At 40.5% G+C, this 20,559-nt stretch overlaps 1 protein-coding gene across 1 annotated transcript in view; it reads right to left on the bottom strand.

Moving 5' to 3' along the window:
• Positions 1 to 2,509: 2,509 nt before the first annotated feature.
• The window catches only part of PPM1F (protein phosphatase, Mg2+/Mn2+ dependent, 1F), a 33,248-nt gene continuing 15,198 nt past the window's right edge, over positions 2,510 to 20,559 (bottom strand). Inside the window, exons 7-11 of the mRNA XM_010581748.1 lie at positions 14,698 to 14,818; positions 10,596 to 10,650; positions 10,313 to 10,464; positions 5,641 to 6,135; positions 2,510 to 3,372 (exon numbers count right to left, since the gene is read on the bottom strand). The gene's annotated coding sequence lies outside the window, so the exon portion shown is untranslated. The remainder of the gene's footprint in view (positions 3,373 to 5,640; positions 6,136 to 10,312; positions 10,465 to 10,595; positions 10,651 to 14,697; positions 14,819 to 20,559) is intronic.

Raw genomic sequence — 20,559 nt, 5'->3', positions numbered from 1 at the left:
TTTCCCAACAACTTCTCCTGTGACAAAACTTAGCATATGTACTTCAACGAAGCACTACAGTTACTGAGATAGGCAGACCAGACAGAAGTGTTACTAATTGCTTTTCAACCTATTTAAATACACTGTCATTACTTCCACTTAATGTTGGGTCTTTTGCCGTAACAAGGTGACATTAAAGCCTCAGTTCTGGAAAGAAGAAGATAAATGTGTTTTAAGAAAATTATTAGTTCTGTGATCAAAATAAAGGGAGGTGATACTAAAAAATGATAGCAGATAATGAAAAGCAGGAGGGGAAAAAAAGCGCTTATTTCAAACAAAAATAAAAGTGCTGCCTAGAAGAGTTTGTCCAAACAGAAATGCAGTATCTTCAGTTTGAGAGCTATATTAGGAAACAGCTAAGCCATACAATCGGTCAGTTTAAATATGCCATGGTTTGGACTATCTCCATCTTCGTATCAAGTTCAGGAGTCAGTCACATGGATGAGTTCATCCTACAATCAGGGTCTAGAAAGTCTTTGTACTGTTACACATATCTACTTTAACTGTTAACTTCGTGTTCTGTAAATAGGTCTCTTGAAAAGTAAATGTCATCCTATGAAAGGCCCTACGAGTCCTGGAAACAGCATTATCAGGTTTGGGCAAAGGACAAACACTATGTAGCTGCCCTACAGTGCCACTCGTTATTGGGGGTGGGAGTGATTTCAAATTCTTGTGCTAATTTAGAACTAAAGCTACATCTCCCCAGATCATCATCATTATATTAGTTGTATTATTTGCGTGGGGACGTGAAGACACAGTTTTCTCGGTAGCTGCTGTAGGAGCATGGCATTTGCTTTCAAAGTACCTCAGCATGACCCTGAACCTCCCCATCGTCCCAACAAAATGCAGGCATTAGGTATATTAAAAACAGCTTTCCCAGCGTTATTTAAAAAGACCTCAAGCCTCTGTGCGGGGGTGACAAGAGAGAGAAATAAGACATGTAAGGTGTTTTATAAAGATATATTTTAACTTCTAAGGCACTCAGGAACCATGGTGATGAATGTGACACAAACTTAAATTGCTTAGATATGAGCTCTGATCCACGGGGAACTATCCTAAGATTCATAAAGAGCATCAGATGCTAATAACTTCCCATCAGTACCTACCTGGGCTTGATTTAACTGGTGACATACAGCTGAAATCCCTTGAGACTGACTTTCATTTAAATGTCGACCACTGCTTTGACAGTATAAAGTGACCTCAACAAAATGAGGATCTCGCTGTAATCTTACGCCATTGGGAAGTTAAAAACAGTCTCTCACCCAAATTGCTGGGCAACTGATGCCAAAACAAATTTACTTTTTTCCCCCCAGTATTTCCTTTTTTCCCCATTCAACATTCTGACTGATTTTGCAGGAAGCTTATAGTGGCTTTTACACCACGGTGTTAAAACTAGTAAACAGATTGCTATGTTTGTTTTGTGCATGCCAAGGGGAGCACAAAAGATTATTAATTGCAGAACTATACTGTCAGTAACAACCTTGATCTTGCACTGGGTATCATTCTGTCACTGTCAGAATCTGTCACTGTTGTAGGAGATGTCTTGTATTATCTATCACATTCTTGTGACATTTGCTGTTCACAAATACAGTTTGAAAACACAGTTGGAATTTCAAGTCATTTTTACGTTCCTTAGTTTTGTACAAGTAGTTTACAATTATACTCTAAATATTTTAAAAGGGATCCATTTTTCTGCAACCTTAAAAGCTTATTATATAATTCTAACAATTTTCATTAATATACGGACATTTTGTTGCTGTCTATACAAAATTAAGTTGCTTTTATTTTTCAACTGCAGTAGCAGCAGTATCCAGGCACTGTCCTGCACTTCAGTAATGGAAATTTCCCAGCCTCAAAGCGCACTCTGTCTCAGTCAGCTGCAATAAAACTCTGAGTGATTTCAATATTGTTGTGTGCTTTACTTGTCCTCAGTTATCTGGAGCTTCTATCTTTTGAAAACCAACTACTCCTCATGAGCTTGCTTCACTTTGCCCAAGACTTAAAATTCAGTAAACAAGCTGTGGATGATAAGAGAATTGAACCACCAGATAAAAAGTTATTTTAGAGGACTGACAAAACAGAACATACATATAGTCAATATTTATACAGAATGTTACAGTGACTTGTGAGGATGCCACTGAAGTCCCAGTATATGACCGTTGTTTCCTTGTGCTGAAGCTTTATGCACTGGGAGGCTATTAAGTTTTTACAAATGGATTTAGCTAGTGCATAATATCAGTCTCTTGATCTCTGTATTTCTGATATCATTGATTGCTAGGAAAATACATGAAAATACAAAAAAGGAGATAATACTATTACAAAAACCTCAGAAGTCTAATAATTTACAAATACTAAAATATGCAGTCTGTTTTGCCCACTTGTTCTCAGTTCAGCTGTAGACAGGACAAGTGATGCCTCCAACAGAGGCAGAAGTCAAAGAATGTAAACCAAGATTATTAGGGTTTTATGTTGTTCAGACATTGCAGTAACTCTGGTTTTAATACTTCTTGCTCATAGCTAAAAAATTAGGGACCACGTGTGATGAAGAGGTTGGCTGATGTGCAGGCAGAGGAGAAAGGATGAAGAAAGAAAGAATAAAAGGGAATATGGGGGTGGGGGAAGAATGTAAAATGAAAGTAAAATGACAGGTAGTGGGAATGAGCTATGGGAATAGAAGGGTTGCAGTTGGAGGGGTGATATCCAGACCCCACTGCATCTGGCTTTGTGCAAGTGAAGCACTTGGCAGACACACAAGTCCCTTCATGGAGAACCAGTTTGGGGAATGATGCCAGACCTTCCAAAAAGAGTTTACCAGGACTTGCTTTCACTGATGTTGTCAGCTGGGGTGATGTTCACCACAAATACACATGTAGCTAATGATTTTGTGATGGCACACGTATACTTCCTAGTTTTCTGCTGTTATTATATTTAGTCTAAATGATGGGCAGTGGCTGAACAGAAACAAGCGATAGGGAACAGTACACTAACGGGATTCTGAGATTTTCACGTAAAAGTCACCAGGGTTCAAAATTCAGCCAACATTGATACATCATCACAGGACAAGTGCACGGCAGCCTTTATGAGCAAGTTGGAGGCCGTAGCAGCACAGTTATTCTGCATATAAGGTTCCATGTATGAACTGTCATACTTAGCTTTCCTGTTGCTAGTCTTGGCAGAAAACAAGGGAACAGGACTGCCTCTTCTCTTTTACTGGCCAGATCCTGGCCTTGCTGACACTGAACTGCAGAAGAGTCACCTCCAGCTTTATGGCTGAGACACGCTTCAAGCACCTGCAGGGAAATCTGCATCTTTGCTCTCTAAGCCGCACCTGTGCTGCGGGAGGGAGGGAAGATATCAGTTTCTTCTCCTTGCACTTTGTTCAATCCACTGACCCAAGAGCCCGTACTGCATATTTTTAATAGATATAAGTTACAGACATCTGTTTCTACAGTCCAAAATTGATGAATCATCATTCATTTTTAAAACAACCATTTCTTTTGCAGTTTTGCATATCTATGGCAGATAAGAGCTGTGCAGACAAGAGAGATTTCCTGAAGGAAGTGGTGTCACAGTATTTTGAAAAAAAGAGCCAAGCTGTTGGAATCTGTGTTGCGTTACGGGGGCAATGCAATACCTCTGAGCGCTTCCTGTTTATCATGAGATACAGTTTTCACCACATCATAAAACTTTCAAGCATTTGTTAATAAACACTCCTAGAGAAAAAATAATATCCAAATATACAACCCCCTGTGGCATCTGTCATTATAAACAAAAGAAGGTTTTCATTACATATATCAGGGGACTATTTGTGTGAGAGGAGCGGATTCTGAGGGCCCCATCCACCTCCCGCTGAAGTCCACGTTGCATCTCTCATTACGTCATTGGACCCCTGGCATATGATTTTTCTTATATGTAAACAGCAAGATGTTTGAATGAGCAAATGCAATTTTTTACTATCAGCATTTGTCATTTTTTTAAACGACATGGGTATTCAGAGAATGAACACCTGCAGAATTACAGCACAGAGCCTTATATAAAGATGGCAAAAGTAAGATTTGCTTCTAACAACAATAATCTGCAAGTGCCGAGGTACCTAATCAAATATACAAATTGTGCAGATGTTCAGAGCAGTGCTGTCTCGCTGTGTGGTCTTTCTCACTCGACAGCTTTGTTGTCTCTATTAATTCTTCTGGATAAATTAACCTAGCCTGAAAAGGTAGATCTGGGGAGCAGAAGGGTGCAGATTTCTCAACACCAGCGACCTTGATGGTGCAATTCTCACCCCCAGCAGATAAGATCTTTGGCAAGGAAATGCAAATTACTGAGACTGATTCAGGATGTTCTTGTGATCATGGCTAGGACTTGGTCTGCAGCTGACAGGCACACGGGGTGGGGGCTGGGGACGAAAGTCAAGGGTTCTGCCAATTCTATAGGGAATAAGCATTTTGATAGGTAACTATACAACAACAGTGCAAAGACAGGCCTTGGGTCTCCACAGCTTCACCACTGGAAGAGGCTCGTTAAGTTGGGAGCAAACTATAAGGCTTATCTGTTCAAGCTTTCTGGGACAAATGGGAACACCTGAACTGAAGTTTCAGGTGGTAATCCTGCTGCATGGAAATTCAAGATGGGTAATGACTGCACACAATTCTTACTTCTTTAAATGGCTATAACATTTTAAACTCTGCCACATAGACTGTTATCAGGTAGACCAGGGGAAAGACTGAACCTCAGAAAGATGTTCCCTCCGGCCACCAGCACTACATCTAGCTAAACAGAATTAATAATTAAGGCATTTGTAGCTTTTTGGATTTTGAAAGTTTTAACAATGGGAAAATTATCTGGCTCACATTACTGTTGTCTTACCTGACATATGGTGGTTATTACTCCAGATATAAAAGGCATCTTTTATGATTAGGCTCTGTGTAAGTGCAATACATCCATTGTAATCAAGCACTACATTTATCTTACTGGATTACTGAGTCTCTGGGTTTTGTACAAGTGACACAAAATTGTTGTGAGGATCTATTAGCATCCTGCATCTCAACCAACTTTTCAGTATGATATTTCATTTCCCAGTGATGCTAACAGAACCACACTGAATCCCTGGCCTGGAAATCCTGAGAGAAAGACCAACAGCAATTAAAAGTATTTTTTACTATTACAATAAAGACCACTAAAAAAAAAGAAAGAAAGAAAGAGCAAGAGAGAGAGCACCGCTCTTTTTGAAAGATATGGCAAAATATCTGTAGGATGATGCTCTGCATCCAATTTCACAGGTATCATTAATGGCGGTAGGGTAAGATTAAGTGATTATGCTCTGCCAAACAGTATGTGTGGGAGAGCAGACAGCAGATGTCCAGCCGCTTAGGCCTATGCCTTGCACACCAGACCGTGGTGTGGAAATGCATGTGGCTATTTAATTGTTATTCAACTACAAGTTGCCTGGATTTATGAGTCTGGGAAGTGCATTTGCTGCAGTGAGAAATGAGTGTTTATTAGCACAGTAGCTGTGCCGGCCTTTCCCGCAGAGAGGCAAAGTATCCCTGTCTATAGAAAATGGATTAAAAGGGGGCAGTGTACCACTCATGTCCCATTTACCTTTGTGAAGTGCAGCTGGATAAATGCCAATATATGGATACATTTCCATCATGAACTCTGAACAGCTTTTACTGCTGCTTGTCACAGATAATAAAAATGCAGCAGCTGTCCTCTTATCAAATCCCAATTTGGAGAAATGCATATCTAAATAAGGGACATAAACAGGACTCCTCCTTCAGGGACAGCTACATGGATACACGAGAATAAACCCTGTAAGAGCTAGATTAGGAAGATGGGACCATTGCCCTGTATTTAAGCATTTTTCCGGTGCTTGTTGCAGCAGCCTTCTGTGGTCACTCTGAACGTATCCTCTGTCCTTCTTGGTTCCTCTTCCACTGCTCTTACCCATGACAACATCCTCCTGGGCTCCTGCAGTCCCGTCCATTCCTTTCTCTGCCATGTGGGCTGGTGCTACTGGATGACCTCCCTTCCCTATCCAGTCAGCCTCCCTGATCAGGCCGTGTTCATCTCGTGCCCTTTTGAGGGAAGCATCACCTAGGAGATGAAGTGGGAGGTCAGACGTAGAACAGCAGCGAGGCATCCCCCAGTCCACCCCAAATCTGCAGCAAAAAGGCTATGTCTCTGCTTCTCCCGCACATTGCAGTTCCAGTCTCCATTCTCAGAGGGTCCAACTCTCCTCCTTTCCTGGGCTGGTATATTTTTTACTGAATTCATTTTCTTACAGTTTATTGAGCTGCATGAGCTCATCAAAGGGCCAGACAAGCACCAGACCTGTACAAAGAAAGCAGCAGGGCTGGGAGCAGAAGTGTCCTTTTTGATACCAGCAGTCCATTAGATTTGGCTCAGTTGCCATGTGATATCACTCCCTAAGACTAGTTTCATCTGGGAAACAGGGAGGTTTGACTACACTGCTGAGAAGCCTTCAGGCACTTCTTTTGCCTTTGCCATCCTTTGCTGCACTTTTCTCCGTTCTTGAAAAACACAGGAAAAAAAATTGTCACGAGGGCAGTTTTATAGCAACTTCTTTACCACCTCGTTTCTGCTCATCCTGTTCCTCTCCTGTTTCTGCCATATATCCTTCCTGAAATCTTTCTGCTGTAATTCTCTGTACTCCTGGTGATCTTGTCCTACCATCTCACAAGCAGCTGTTGACCTCTAGAAACACACTCCCGATCTAGGATCTTTTTCCTTGCAAACACACTGCACAAGCAAGACAGACAAACGCAGGCCTCCTTTCTCAGGACAAGCGTTAGGAAAAAAATATTACACAATCCACAAGACATGCGCATTACTCACCAAAACAATCATGGGTATCCTATTTCTGCAGCCCTGCCTCTCAGTGCTTGTTTCTTTCCAGTATTGTGCCAATGCACTGAAGCCAGGACCCAATAACAACCGTGTATGTATAAACCTAAAGCCTGTAACTGAGGGGACTTTCTTGTACAGCTATAGTAATGATCAGGGGCTGTCCTACTGCGAAGAACAGAAGTATCGTGCTGTGTTTGTTTTGTGATGTGGTCTGATCATCTATACTGTTGAATTAATAAAAATAACAAGATAGAAGCTTTCCAAATGGAATCCATTGCTAACTGTCGTTCATTGCTCTATTCTTATTCCACATACATTAGGAAGTGTGCATTATCTGATAAATCAAGACATAAGAAACAAATAAATGCCTTTATATTGTAAGAAAAAAAAACTTTCTAGAAATACTGTAGAAACATTCACATCCTCTATTTCTGTCTTTTGTAAAAGGCAGGCTGTGTCTTATTACCATCAAGGAAAAAGTAAACAAACGTAATTTAATCAGTTCTGTCTTTCGTTGATTTGCATCAGCAAGAATAAAAGACAAAGGCAGAATGGAAAACAGCAGCTTTGTGCTAAAAGTTTGAATGCACAAAATACTTCTTTCTCCAGCTGTCAAACATTAAAAAACGCTATGCATACCAGTAATAATAAAAGTGTCAAACAATTGACCACAACGGGAATCACAATGCTTCATTAAAAGCTCCAAAGCAGAGTAGAAAAGCTTCCAGCCATTTGTTAAACAGAACTAAATGCGAAGATACTTTCCAAAAAGTGTCAGAAGATGCTTTCATCTAGTCTCGTCAGTCAGATAAATATCTCCTTGCTTATTTTAGCCCGGTCTCGGAGCTTGCACCGATTCAGCAGTAACAGCTGTATGTGCCGTTTGTTTTCCTGAGACTGGGGCATCTCTCAGTAAAAGAGAAAAGGTTAATGTCCTTTCCAGTGATCAGGCCTTCATTCCATGTGGTGCAGGGATATAATCAGTAATTTTCTATTTACATATGTAATTATGTATTATTTGGAGAACCTAACCTATTTGTTCAGCTGACAGGCAATGTTGTGATAAGGAATTTCAGCAGACAGGATATTTATAGACCCTTTATCTCTACGTACAATCAGAACTAAAATGTCAAACAATACCCCGAATGAAGGGTTGTTTCAGTTCAACTTTTCTCCATTGTTGCTTTTTCCTTTTTTTTTTCTCCCTCTGTCTGGTTACTGCCTAAAACTTGGCAGTGAAAGAAAAAAGGGAATGTGACTCACACTGACGACTTCATTTGCTGTAAGAGACCTCAGTAATTGCTCTAACCCACTTACAGGAAAGCTACCCCTCCTCTTTCTCTCTTCCTCCACCCTTAGATAGACAGAGGCCATATTTGTAACAGGAGCAGCCCGGCTGATCTCAGAGGTCATGCTATCACTTATGAAGTAACCAGGCCTCTTTCTTTCCACTTTTCTTCTTCTGGATTCAAGTTAACCCCTCACAAGAACTTAAAGCAGCTTCAGTTTAAGGGGCAGCTTCCTGCCACGGATTTCTCATGAACCTAATAACCAGCCTTTGCAAAGGACTCACGGCTCAAACGCAGCAGGGTTGAAGTAGCTGCTCCCATGACATGCACCAGCTTGGCAGCCAGCACCGCAGCTCCAGGATAAAGCTACCGAGGAGTCAAACAATTGTCGCCTTTTCCTTTTCTTATGGGATGGGGACAGGGGACGGTAAATAGGAACAGGAGAAGAATCAGCACAGATGCCTATGCAGCACTCTACCAAAATATATTTTCATTTTTAATTACATAATCAACATAATGAGAGTGGCATTCCTAGTGAGGTGGCGGAACAGATGGCAAAGACTTCGTTTTCAGCAAGACGTTAATTAACAACAACTCTGGTTTCTGCTAGAAAAGGGGGTTTGTTCTGCTCTAGCAGGGTTAAGACGGCTGCTTACTACATCGGACAAAACTCAGTTTCCAAACACAGAATTGTAATTTTATTGTTTTTTTAACCTACGTCCCTGTTGAAATTTCCAGGATACTCTCCAAAACACAGCAACATCCTACCTGCAAAGCCTTATTAAAAACCAACACAGTAGCTTGGGGTTCTCCTTGCAAACACTTCTGCATGCTCTGTGGACATATAAGTGCAAAGAGGAAAGGGAAGAAGAGTTGATATGATTAAGTGAGAGAGCTTTGTGCAACTTAAACTGCAGGTGAGGCTTGTGTAATACACAGCAGCTTCACAGCGATGTGGTTAAAGCTAAAGCTTTCTTAGACGCTCTACATGAAGTCCTCTCTCCTCTTTCCTCTGTTCCACACGCTCGGACTTAACATCTTCGGCACACTGATGCAGCTGAGTTGGAAAGAGCTAACCCAAGGGGGACTGAAGCAGAAAGTAGCTATGAAAGATGTTTATTAAAACCACAGGCAGAGAATACATCACCCAGACACAATGAATAGGGAAATAGCACATGCAGCCGAAAAGTCTAGCCTCTATTTTTTTGTCTGATAAGCTGGCTGGACAGCCAGGCACACCGAACAGCCCACAAACATCCAGCTCTTCCCTCCCTGCGCTGCCAGGTGACGTGAGATTGCTTTTTCCTGCTTAGCGTTCCCCATCAGAGGCTCTCCGGAGTCACACGCCCAAAGTCCTGCAGAGGCCTGTGGGCCACATTCCTCCGGGGATTACATCCATCCCCAGCAGGAGAGAGGGAAGAGAGATGCAGGCCAAGAGGGATGGGCAAGCAGTGGGGAGGGAGGAGCAGGGGGGAGGTGGGGGAAGGAGCTAGCTGTAGAGAACGTCGAGATGAACATAGGCAGAAGCTGGAGGACAGTGCTGCAGGAAAGGGAGAGGGGAAGCAGTCCTATACTATAGCAATATTATATAAAACAGGGCAACAGGGCATCTAGATTCATGTGCTGTGGAGCTTGGAAATGAACCCATTATTCCCACGTCTCAGCACTCATCCCTGTGCTGCCAGCAAATAGCTAACAGCTGACAAGAAACGTCTCTGCCCATTCTAGTGACATGCACATCTAGAAAGGATGCTTCTCCATTACTCCCACTTACTCCGTGCAGGCAGTAGATGGTTGTGAGTCTGCCCTGTAAGCTGAAAATCACACCCCTACCGATTACCCAGGGGGAGTGAATGATATGACTGCAGATGATTTTTCATTTTCTTTCAATGTGCGTGTTAAAAACATAGTTGGGATGAGTTAAAAATTACATTACAAGAATATTGCAGTTAGGAAGTCCAACACTAAAAAGTGAGTATATGCCTGAACTAAGAATGTCTGTTCCACCTTTCAGCAGCTACTTGAATTCAAAATATCAGGTCAGGCTCCCATGCCGTATTGTTCTCAGCCATAAGAAAGTGCATCCTGACATCGTTATACTGAGCATAACTAACCTGCAGAACTGTACGTGATTTGGGCCTCCATCAGTTCACGTTGCGTTAAACCAGAAATGGGCCATAGAGAGGAACTCAGTATCTTGCATGCATCAGATGGCAGAGATTCTTTGCAGGATGATTTTCAGGAGGAGTGCCAGATATCACCAAAACTGTGCTTAGGAGGTGCAAAGTAGAGGAAAGAAAAGAACACACAAAAAACCTATATTCTGCTTAGCCTGTCCTCCTTTCACAGTGGTTAAGAGGGAGATGTGAGAATCAACAGAACTGTATTTGTACTTACAGCTACTTTTTTGGGGAGAAGAGAAGGCTGACTAAAAACCCTTTGCAGATATTACCTTTAAAAAAATAAAATCAACATAACAAGAAGTTAACTCTTGAAGAAAAAAAAACAGAAAGAAAAGCGACCAACAGATGCACAGACAAGCAGTGACTTCAGTGGAGCTGCAAGGCTGAATTTGGCTTGAATTCTGTGAAGTACTTTCAAAGCAGGAGCATACTGCATACAAATGAGCGTTAAATAATTTGCATCATTAAGAGAGCTCCGAGCAGCTCATCTGGACTTTGAAAAAAGCTAAAGCAAATGTACATTGTTTGAATACCATTAGGGACAGTCATTAACTAGCATTAAGACATCTACAGTATCGACACTTAGTGCTGTAATAAGAGACCCATCCTCCTTTCCAGGTTATTTTCTTTATTGATTTGTAGAATTTCTTATACCCAAGCTTTAGAGTTCCACAGAGCTCAGCAATTCACGTAGGAATACCCATTAAGGACCTATACAATTACTTCTTTTTTGTATTGCATCTTTTAATTTTTGTTTTCCAGAAACATAGTCCTGTTTGTTTGGTATAGATACCGTAGAAAATTTAAACACCAATGTATATCAAAGAAACAAAGACAGAAACAGGTAAATGAATTTATCCAGGGTGACACAGAAGGACACGCTGTAACAGAAATAGACTAAAGGGTCTGGATGCCCAGTTTCCTGGTTTAACCATTTCACTCGATCAGCTCTAAGCAGAGCTGCTGTAGGACTAGGATAAACTATGGCCTCATGCCATATCTCAAATGCTTGAGAAGATGTTTCAGAAGTAGCAGGGACAGTACAGAACAGGTCAGGTGAAGAACGCAAGTTGTGCAAAGAAACAAAGGTACAATATAGTTTAATATGGTTGAAGGCGTTCGAGTGCTAGAGCTGCAGGAGTTGAAGGGTGATGGAATACCGAGAGCTAAATATGCGCAGCAGAGTGCATAGGGGGAGGCAGGGGCAGGCTACAGCCTACAGGCAGTTGAAGGGGAGCTGGAAGGAATCTTTAATGAAGGCAGAAATCGTTCTGGGTGACTCAGAATATTGGTATTCACAAAGAGAATTGAGAACAGGCAAAAATAAATAAAGCTGAAAGCAAACCCCAAAGGCCAAATCCCTCTCAATAGCCAGAACGCTGATATAATCTGAGCAACCAAACAACAGGTCCTTGTGAAAACCTCTCTCCGGCTGCTTCCCGCACACCAGCCTCTCTCCACGGCTGGCAGTGGCTGCAAGCAGCTCCCACTGCCCAAGCCAGGGAGCTTTGCAGGCTGCTGGTGTGCTGACACCATTTTTCTTACACAAGGCAGCCCTGGTGGTCTTCCCTCCACACCCCCAGCCCTTGGCTTCCCCGTGACATCTCAACTAGCGCATTGTGTAACTTCGCAAACTTCCCTTCAGCCCCGAGCAGCTCAGCTCGGCTTTCATGAGCTGCCAGCTTTTGTACATGTCACAGGCACACACATGGGTCACTGACAGATTCAAAGTCGCAGTAGTTTTATTTATGAGGGGAGTTACGCTAGCCAACTTCCAGATCCTGCTGCCATCAGCCCAAAATGTATGCAGGCAGCATTTAACTAAAAGCCCAAGTTCTACAAGTTTTACAGTGGAGACTGAAAAACAGATTAGTTTCAATTTTTTTATACAGGTGTGATGGCTTTTTGCTTTTCTTTTTTGCTTTTTCATTAAAGAGTGGTCAAAGAAGTTACAGTTCTATATATTGGAACTGAGATCAGTAAGACTGAAGGACAGGAAAGACTTCCTGACAGTGAGATCTATTAGTCAATGGAGCAGTCTCCCAAAGGAGGCAATGGGAACACAAGAAGTGCTTTAGCAGAGCCAGTATTAAGTGCTCCAAGTGATGCAGCCAACTCCTAGAGGATTGCCATGAGACACACAGCCTTCAGCAATGCAGGATGCCTGCTATTAGCCTGCTAATGCACATCCTGGCTTGGCCAATTGCTGTTTGGGAATAGCTCATTGACTTAAAATTTCATTAACAAGAAAATACTAGAAGACAATTTTCTAATGGTAGGGGCAGGCCTTTGCAACATATCTTCCCACTACAAAAAGTGATTATTAGTAGGGGTAAGAAATGAACAGTTTTCATTAGCATTTGTATTAGGATTGATTCATTAACCTTTCCTTAAACTACTTCAAAGCAAAAAAAAAATACTGAATTGCTTGGATCCCCTTTCTGTCTCTTTTCCCCTGCAGAAAACAGCCACTTTCCAATCTCTTGCTAGCTTTACCAAATAAATAAAAAAATAAAAGCCACCAGTTACAAAGGGGCTTAAGATTGAGAATACAGATCCAGAATTTCTTTACCTTAGAAAGCAGACAAAACTAAGACTACAAATTGAGATACTAAAATTAAGGCAAAAACCCCAGACTTATAAACATTTCCAGGAGGAAGAACATAATGGGGGATAAAAAATTAGATTAAACTATTTTTCAAAGGTTTTAATGTCAGTCCAAAACCAAGCATTTGAAATGCTTTCCTCATAATCTTCTCGTTAGTATAAGCTGCACTGTGTAGCAGGAACATTGTTTCAATGGTTCAGCCAGTAACTTCCAAATACACTGTACTTAGACTTTAAATGTAACCTTAATACTGAACATCTAGGGTTTGATGTTTACTTTAGTATCCTCATCAATCACCAGTACAGGCAATCAGCTTTAGATCTGTAGTGAGAGGAAGGTCTGTCCATGTATGATTTGATATTTCTAACATTTTGAAGTGATGAAAATCCATTGAAGGGTGGGACAGAGAGGAGAGGATTACTTTTTTGTTTTTAAAAACAGGCTTGCAATACAACAACAAAGCCTGCCTACACTGTTGAATTTGACCTCTGCCTCAACTGCAACGTTTCATTTCTTCAGAATGATACAACACTTCAGGTGACTGATACGATAGAAAGGGGGAATTGGCAAAGCCATTTCAGTGTCTAATTCATTCTCCCATCTCGAGTCCCTCAATAGCAGGGGTTCAACAGGAGCAGTCCTAAAGCAGCTGTGCTCCAGGGAGTCTTCTGAGAGCCAACACTAAGGACATGGCACCTTTAAAGACCAATGACATTTGGCCAGTTAAGTCTGTCAGGGAAAACTGACATGCATCCACGCTTCACCCCATGCCAGTCATTCCAGCTGCTGGAACAGTTGTGTGGAATTAGCTGCATCAACAGAAAGCAATTGGGTGAAATATCTGATGTCAGTGGCCCAACTCGTGTTACCTGTGCCTGTCTGTAACCTAACAATTAGATCCATCGTTAGCAGCTTGGCTTAATTATAACTTAGAACTTCTTCAAACATAGACTTTGCACAAGATTTTAAATGACTATAATTAATTATACAGAAAGCCCAAAGTGTCTTCTGGTCCATTGTTAAAATTTATTTTCCTTTCCCCACACTGACACCAGAACTTGGTTTCGTAAAGGAACTGGGCTGTAGACTAAAAGAGAGGTATCTCTTATAGCCTGATAAACACACAGAGAAATACCTTTTATGTCTTCATATAACGAGAAACAAGGCTTCAGATATTTTTAATCTTGACTAAGAGATGAGAAAAGGAATATTATTCTAACCTATACTTGTTTAGTCCCACTCTTTACATGAATGACTTCTTTCCTGCCACCCATGTAAAAGGCTTTTTGCACTCTCCCCACATTACTGCTGTTGGCCATTATCAGAGATCTGGTATTGTACAGCCTGAACCAACTACTTGAATTTTAACCAGTAAAAAGCAAAACACAGAATTAGTGCCAGAAACACTGCAACATCTTAAAAGATACGGGGCAGGAAGGAAGATATCATCATGCAAAGAAACTTTCCCCACTCAGCTTTCCAGTGCCTACCTGCCAGATGAAAATATTATGGGAATGACACAATACGCAGACGGCTCTTTTGAACAATTTGTGGCAATGGGCAACATCACATATCTTTTCCTATTTGTTCTGCTTTGGCCAAAGGAAAGAGGGAGCCCTCTAGGGGTAGAAACACAAAGCCCTGAAGGAATATTCAGACACCTGCAGAACAATTTGCCTTTTCCATACCGAGACCCTCCTTGCCTTACCTTGAGATAGGAGCGGTTCCCTGTCCTGTGGAAGGGCTCAGAAGCCGAAGGTCTACGCAGAAAAATCAGGCTGGGTAGAAGGAGGTCACAGGCTCTTTCCTGGAAGTGCTTACTCTACAGCCTAGAATATGATGTAGGAAGTAAGTCTCTTTTCTATCGTTTGTGCAATCTTTTTCAGGGAAAATAGAACATCACTGAACTGCAGACTGAAGTGCTGTAGCTAGTCTGGCCCACCACAACATAGCTAGAATTTTTTCTTTTAGGCTATGCAAAAGACTTGGTTTTGCCTTACTATATGCCTCAAGCATACAATGAACTCTTATATAAAATGAGCAGGTTTATGTTTGTCAAGGCATGTTCAGAATATTTCTTTCCAAGAGCTACTTCTATTTGAAGGCTAGATAACAGCTGCACCATTTAAACATTTAAATATTTTCTCATTCTAATGAGAACTTAAGATTCTTTCCAAACAGCTCAACATAACAACATGAGAATATGGCAAACCCAAACTTCAAAACATTTTAACTCCAGTAAAAAAAACAAACCACCAAACCCAAATTGCAAGTATCAAAAAGCATCTAACAAGATATCAAGAACTGGTTGTAGTGCAACAGGTAACAGATTTTGTTACATATCCAAAACAGAAAAGTTCAAGAACAGTGTAACACTTTGAAAAAATTGGTTTTTTTTATATAAGGGATGTTAGCTGCAAGACATCTGCAGTTACATATGCAAAACTGCATTATCAGTTTGGTGAAACAGGTAAATACCCATTACAGTCTCTACACATAATTTACAAGCAACTTTCTGCATGACATATTCAAGCTTATTCTTGATTTCTTTAAAAAAAAAAAAAAAAGGCAAAAACTTAAAGACAGTAACATGAAAGCCTGTAATCTACATTAGTGCTACTTGAATAGCAAACTTGATCTTGATGCAGAAAACAATGTTTTGTCTGGCCCTTGCCAAGGAGCAGAGACATGCTAAGTCTGCATTACTAGAGGACAGCCCATATTTCTTAAAGATCTCCTAGTCTCTGAAGAAGCACTTCTGCTCACTCCATTTCCCAGGTGTAGAGGACAGGCATTTCGAGACTGATCTGGTAGAGCTTAAGAATTAATTTATGCATAGCAACCCCCAGTAAAGTTTCCTAGAGAACCTGGATGAAACCAGCAAATACTAGTCAAGGTAAACTGAGGAGCTCTACAGGAATTAAATAGCCCCCATTTGTGTTGTAACAGTCACTAATTCAGTCTGAAACAGAAACATCTGCCCCATCATCACTGTTATTTCATTACTTTCTACAGCCTAGGAAATGAGTGGCTACAGATTTTACAGCACATTTTCCGCAAAGAAACATACATCAAATGGGGGTGGTTAAACAGGACATGAATATTTGTTATTCCTTGTTTAAACAATTGAGGTGGATAAATGCTTCTGTGTCATGAACCCCATCAATGGCATCTAAGTTTAGCTTCATGTAGCTTTAAATCAAAGTTTTACATTTATTTCCATGGGCTTATTGATTGCTTCTTGCTCAAACCCACAAGCAACAGAGACTGCATATGACTGATATCACAGAGCAGAAGGTTGGCTATGAGCCCCATGGTCTATTGGAGATCTGCTAGATAAAAAAGAAAACATTCACGAGTAAGATAGCACAGCCAGCCAAGAATCAGCAACATCTGGATTTCACCTCCCACTAATCAAAAGGAGACAGTAAAGCCAATGTTGGGCACCAGCAAGGACAAACAATAGTGATGTTCAGTCCTGTTCTCAACTGCAGCTGGAATGGGGTCAGATCTATAGGAAGACGGCACCCTTTGTTAGAAAGTACCAAAGATGCCTACAAGACACTGGAGCGATTTTGTTCAGCTCTGTGTTGTTACCAGCAAAGAGTAGCTGTAGTTGCCTTTGGATTGTGGAGTTACCTGGCTGATGGACTCCCATAGTTGCTTTCCATAATCAGGAAAGAACAGCAGCAGTTAGCTGTTGCTTGTGCTCCCTGGTGAGCTAAGTGAATCACAGGCTAGGGAACTGCTGCTAAACCTAGTCAAGCAAATCCCCAACCTACACTTTTCTGAGAATTTGCTACTTTTCGAGAGATTATTACAAGGGAATTTTCACCCCTGGAATTCTGTTAAAAAACCAGAAACCAAACCAACAAAACATTCAGAACCATCAAATGGAAGATATTTTTAAGACATTTGAGGTTTGATCTGAAGTAGGTTCAAGTATGCCCACAGTATCTTGAGTAGAATCTACCTGATGATTATTATGGTTATTGTTATTTTTGTATTTCAAGAAATACCTTATCTGCTTCCCTCTGGCGCAGCACCCTGGGCTCTAACTAGATTTTTATTTTTCTTCTTCACTAGGATAAGTACAACAGCATTTAGACAAACTGCCTGAAGACTGCATCTCTCAGATCCCCAAGACTGTTAAAGTTTTCTTTTTTTCAAGTCTCTTATCCCTGTCCTGCTCTCCTTACATTTTTCTTTCTTGAGGATATGAACACCAGCACTTCAGAAACAATCACATAGATTAGCTTAGCTTCCAAGCCATACTTACATTTTGAAAGTTACCATCCTTCTCAATACTTCTCTATGTTCTGTAGTAAATTAACCTTAACGTACTCCAGGAACTCACTGTCCACACTTCCACTTTGGCAGTTAAAGACCACTTCTTTAACAAATATGCAAGTAAACAACAAATTGTCATGATCTCTGCTGCAACAGGGTCTTTCAGATCATTATCCCATTACTGTAAGACATTAGGTAGTACACCAAACAACCTGCATTATTGCTGTTGTTACCTGGTAAAAAGAATGAAAGAAAACTTAGACCAAATTAATTAGAAGTACACAGTCCACTTCTAAGATGGTTTTAGTGACATCATCTTTTCAAGTAAGCATGCTCTGTGATTCCAAGGATTGTTTCCTTCTAGTGCTGCCACTGGTGTCTTCCCAGAAGGGCCCTATAGAAGAAGGTAAGATTTGGTGACAGGGTAACCACTCAAAGATGTGGAATATGACCACTGTGGATCCAGCTACTTGAAGTATTAGAATGAAAAATACATTTAAGAAAAGAAACAAACAATGCTTTGAATCACTATACTTTATTAATACTTCAGAAACATCAGATCCTACAGTGGAGAGTTCTTATCCCCGCCTGTTTCCAATCACTGCTTTGAAACAACTTCTTGCAATATGCAAATAGATACATGAGGCACTGTGTGAATACAAAAGTGACGATACAAAAAACCCTAACAATTGAACCTCATGCAATACATACACACACACACACATATATATATAAAAAATATGGTAATGTAGCATAATACACACAAGCACTATTAGAACAATCCATGTAAATGAATGTACAATATGCATAGCATTTAATGATCAATGACAGCAGGTTTCTGACCTGTGCACAAAATCAGTCAGCTTAAATAAGAGTTTTAAGATACTAGATAACTGGTTAAGCCACAGCTTATAAAACCTGCTGTACTGCAGCTTTTCTGCTCATGGTCACAAGTGCAGATTAGCATACAAAATAAATAAGGACTACAATTCTACAACACTTGGCTAACAGCTCCTATTTCAAAGTCACTGGCCCTCTTACTTTCATTCAAGGTTCATTAGCCAACACAGTGGCAAGAAATGTGCCTAAAGCAACAGTTCTGCTCTTGTACTACTTTAATACTGATAAGAACACATATTTTTAAGTCAGCAGGAGTAGTCACAGAGGTCTAACTTACCACTAAATAAGCACAGGATTGAAGTTATCGTACAGAGCAGACAGTGAAGAATTACACTGACCGAGAGGTTGATTAGCCATGTGGTATGCTGCAGTTACCAACCTGCCTGTTCCGTCAACTAGGACAAGAAAGAGAGAGAACTGAACTGTTGAAGAAAGTTAGAAAGCTTTTTTCCCCTACTCTAAACAGTGCAAATGTTTGAAAATGCAATCTGCAGGAACAAGGAAATACAGAGACAAGTATATTTCTGAAGTCCTGTATTCAGGATGAGAGCTACTGTTACCTGAAATAAGCTTAAGTATTTGTATGGAATAACATGCAAATAACAGGCTTTTCTTACACATCCATTAGTGGTCAATACCAAAGACACAACAGTTGTAGTGTCTTATGTTCCTAGCTGACATGGTACTTTCTACACACTTGGTGTTGCAGGCCTCCAAAGATCAGACCACATTCATTATGAACACAGATGAAATTAAAATTATAACGTGGCAAGTGAACTGACTTAACAGCCAATGGAGTTTACAGTCTAAGAAGCAGCATCTTGGGGAGGGGGGGCTGACAATGTAAAAGGACATAAAAGATAGAAGAAAAACAAAATTGGGAAGAGAATAAGGAGGAGACAGAGTAGGACTGACTTTTCAGAAGAGGAAGTTAGAAGTAGTTAAAGTAGTTAAGTAAGTTAAAAGTACTTAAAGTTAAAACTTTATATTGGCCTTTTTTTTTTGCCAATGTAAAGTTTTAGCCCCCAACAAAACAAACATCTTGCTATTATTAAACACACTGGAAGAAAAAAAAAAAAAAGAAAGCAGCATTAATCATCCAGTATTAAGCAGAATGCCTTTTAACAAAGTTAGAAAGGGCAATGTGAAAAAGAGGAAGTCATAGTATTTAATTGCCCTGAGAAGGTCCCCATAGGATCTCTCTAGTTTCCTAGCTATTATCTCTTTATCCTTAGACATCCAAAAGGAACCATCATTCCTTAGATAAAAGGACAAATACTTCCTGCAGGGAGTGATGGTCACACCTTCCAGCTCCATTTACCAAAGCAACAAACCTTCCACATGCCTAATGTATTGCCACACAAATGATAATAAACTTCAAGAAGTGATCCGCTAGATCAGGAAAGACTGATGAAGTTCTTGTGCATGGAAATCCAGAACCATTTAATCATTAATAAGTTCAGTACTTGCTATATTAATATCTCCTGGAAAATAGTAATCAGGATTAATAGTTGAGAGAAAATTCAACACTCATAATCTAACTAGTCACAAAACCAGATGCATTCAGCTCCTTAGAAAGTTAAATATATCTTCTCTCTGCAGACTAAAAAGCACATATCAACAACAAGACATGAAACCCTGACTGAGAGGAGTTTGTTAACAAAATAAAGCAGGCATTACAAAGCAGCCAAATTCATTTCCTTAAAACAGTGGTTTTAAGCTGACAGTGCACTGCCAACTCTTCTAGCTTACTTTTTTTTATTCCATTGTTTGCATTCCAAGAAGCTTGAAAACATTTCTTTTCCTATTGATTTTGTCCTCTTCTGTTTGACAAAAGCTGCATCTTTCTAAATTTTCTATGCTGCCAACACAGCTGTCTTTTGTTTATTTTTGTGTGCAGCAGCAGCAGCAGCAGCATGCACAGCTTGGAAAACACATTAAACTAGCAACGTTGAACAGCTTGTGGGGAAGGCTTGTGAGTGCTCAGTCTCTGATGGGCCACACCAAAATAAAGGTTTAAGTGATTCTCTGTAAGATTTTGGTTTCCTGTTCTATTCAGAGATAAGGTTATCACAAGAGCCTACCAGTTCATTTTAAAGTAGTATTTTAAGAAGAGTCTATGACAGATAGTTGTCCAGGTCCAGTCACTCCTTCATGTCTCCGTTTGATTACTTTTCAGCTGACACGACTGATACCAATAGAAATAACTTTAGATAAAGTAAAATCCAATAAATGTATTAAACCCAACCAAAACATATGCAGAAAGTGGCTGGCTTAGCTCTTAGAGCTGTCAATGCTGCAAAACAAATACTCATCAGGGCTGGCTGTTTCAGTGGCTTGATTTAGGAAAGCAGGGAAGACTAGTCTCTTGGTTTTGGTG

The sequence above is a fragment of the Haliaeetus leucocephalus genome, unplaced genomic scaffold (genome assembly GCF_000737465.1).
Source record: "Haliaeetus leucocephalus isolate CR32 unplaced genomic scaffold, Haliaeetus_leucocephalus-4.0 Scaffold802, whole genome shotgun sequence".
Lineage (NCBI taxonomy): Eukaryota > Metazoa > Chordata > Aves > Accipitriformes > Accipitridae > Haliaeetus > Haliaeetus leucocephalus.
This window is presented reverse-complemented; position numbering and strand designations above follow the sequence as displayed.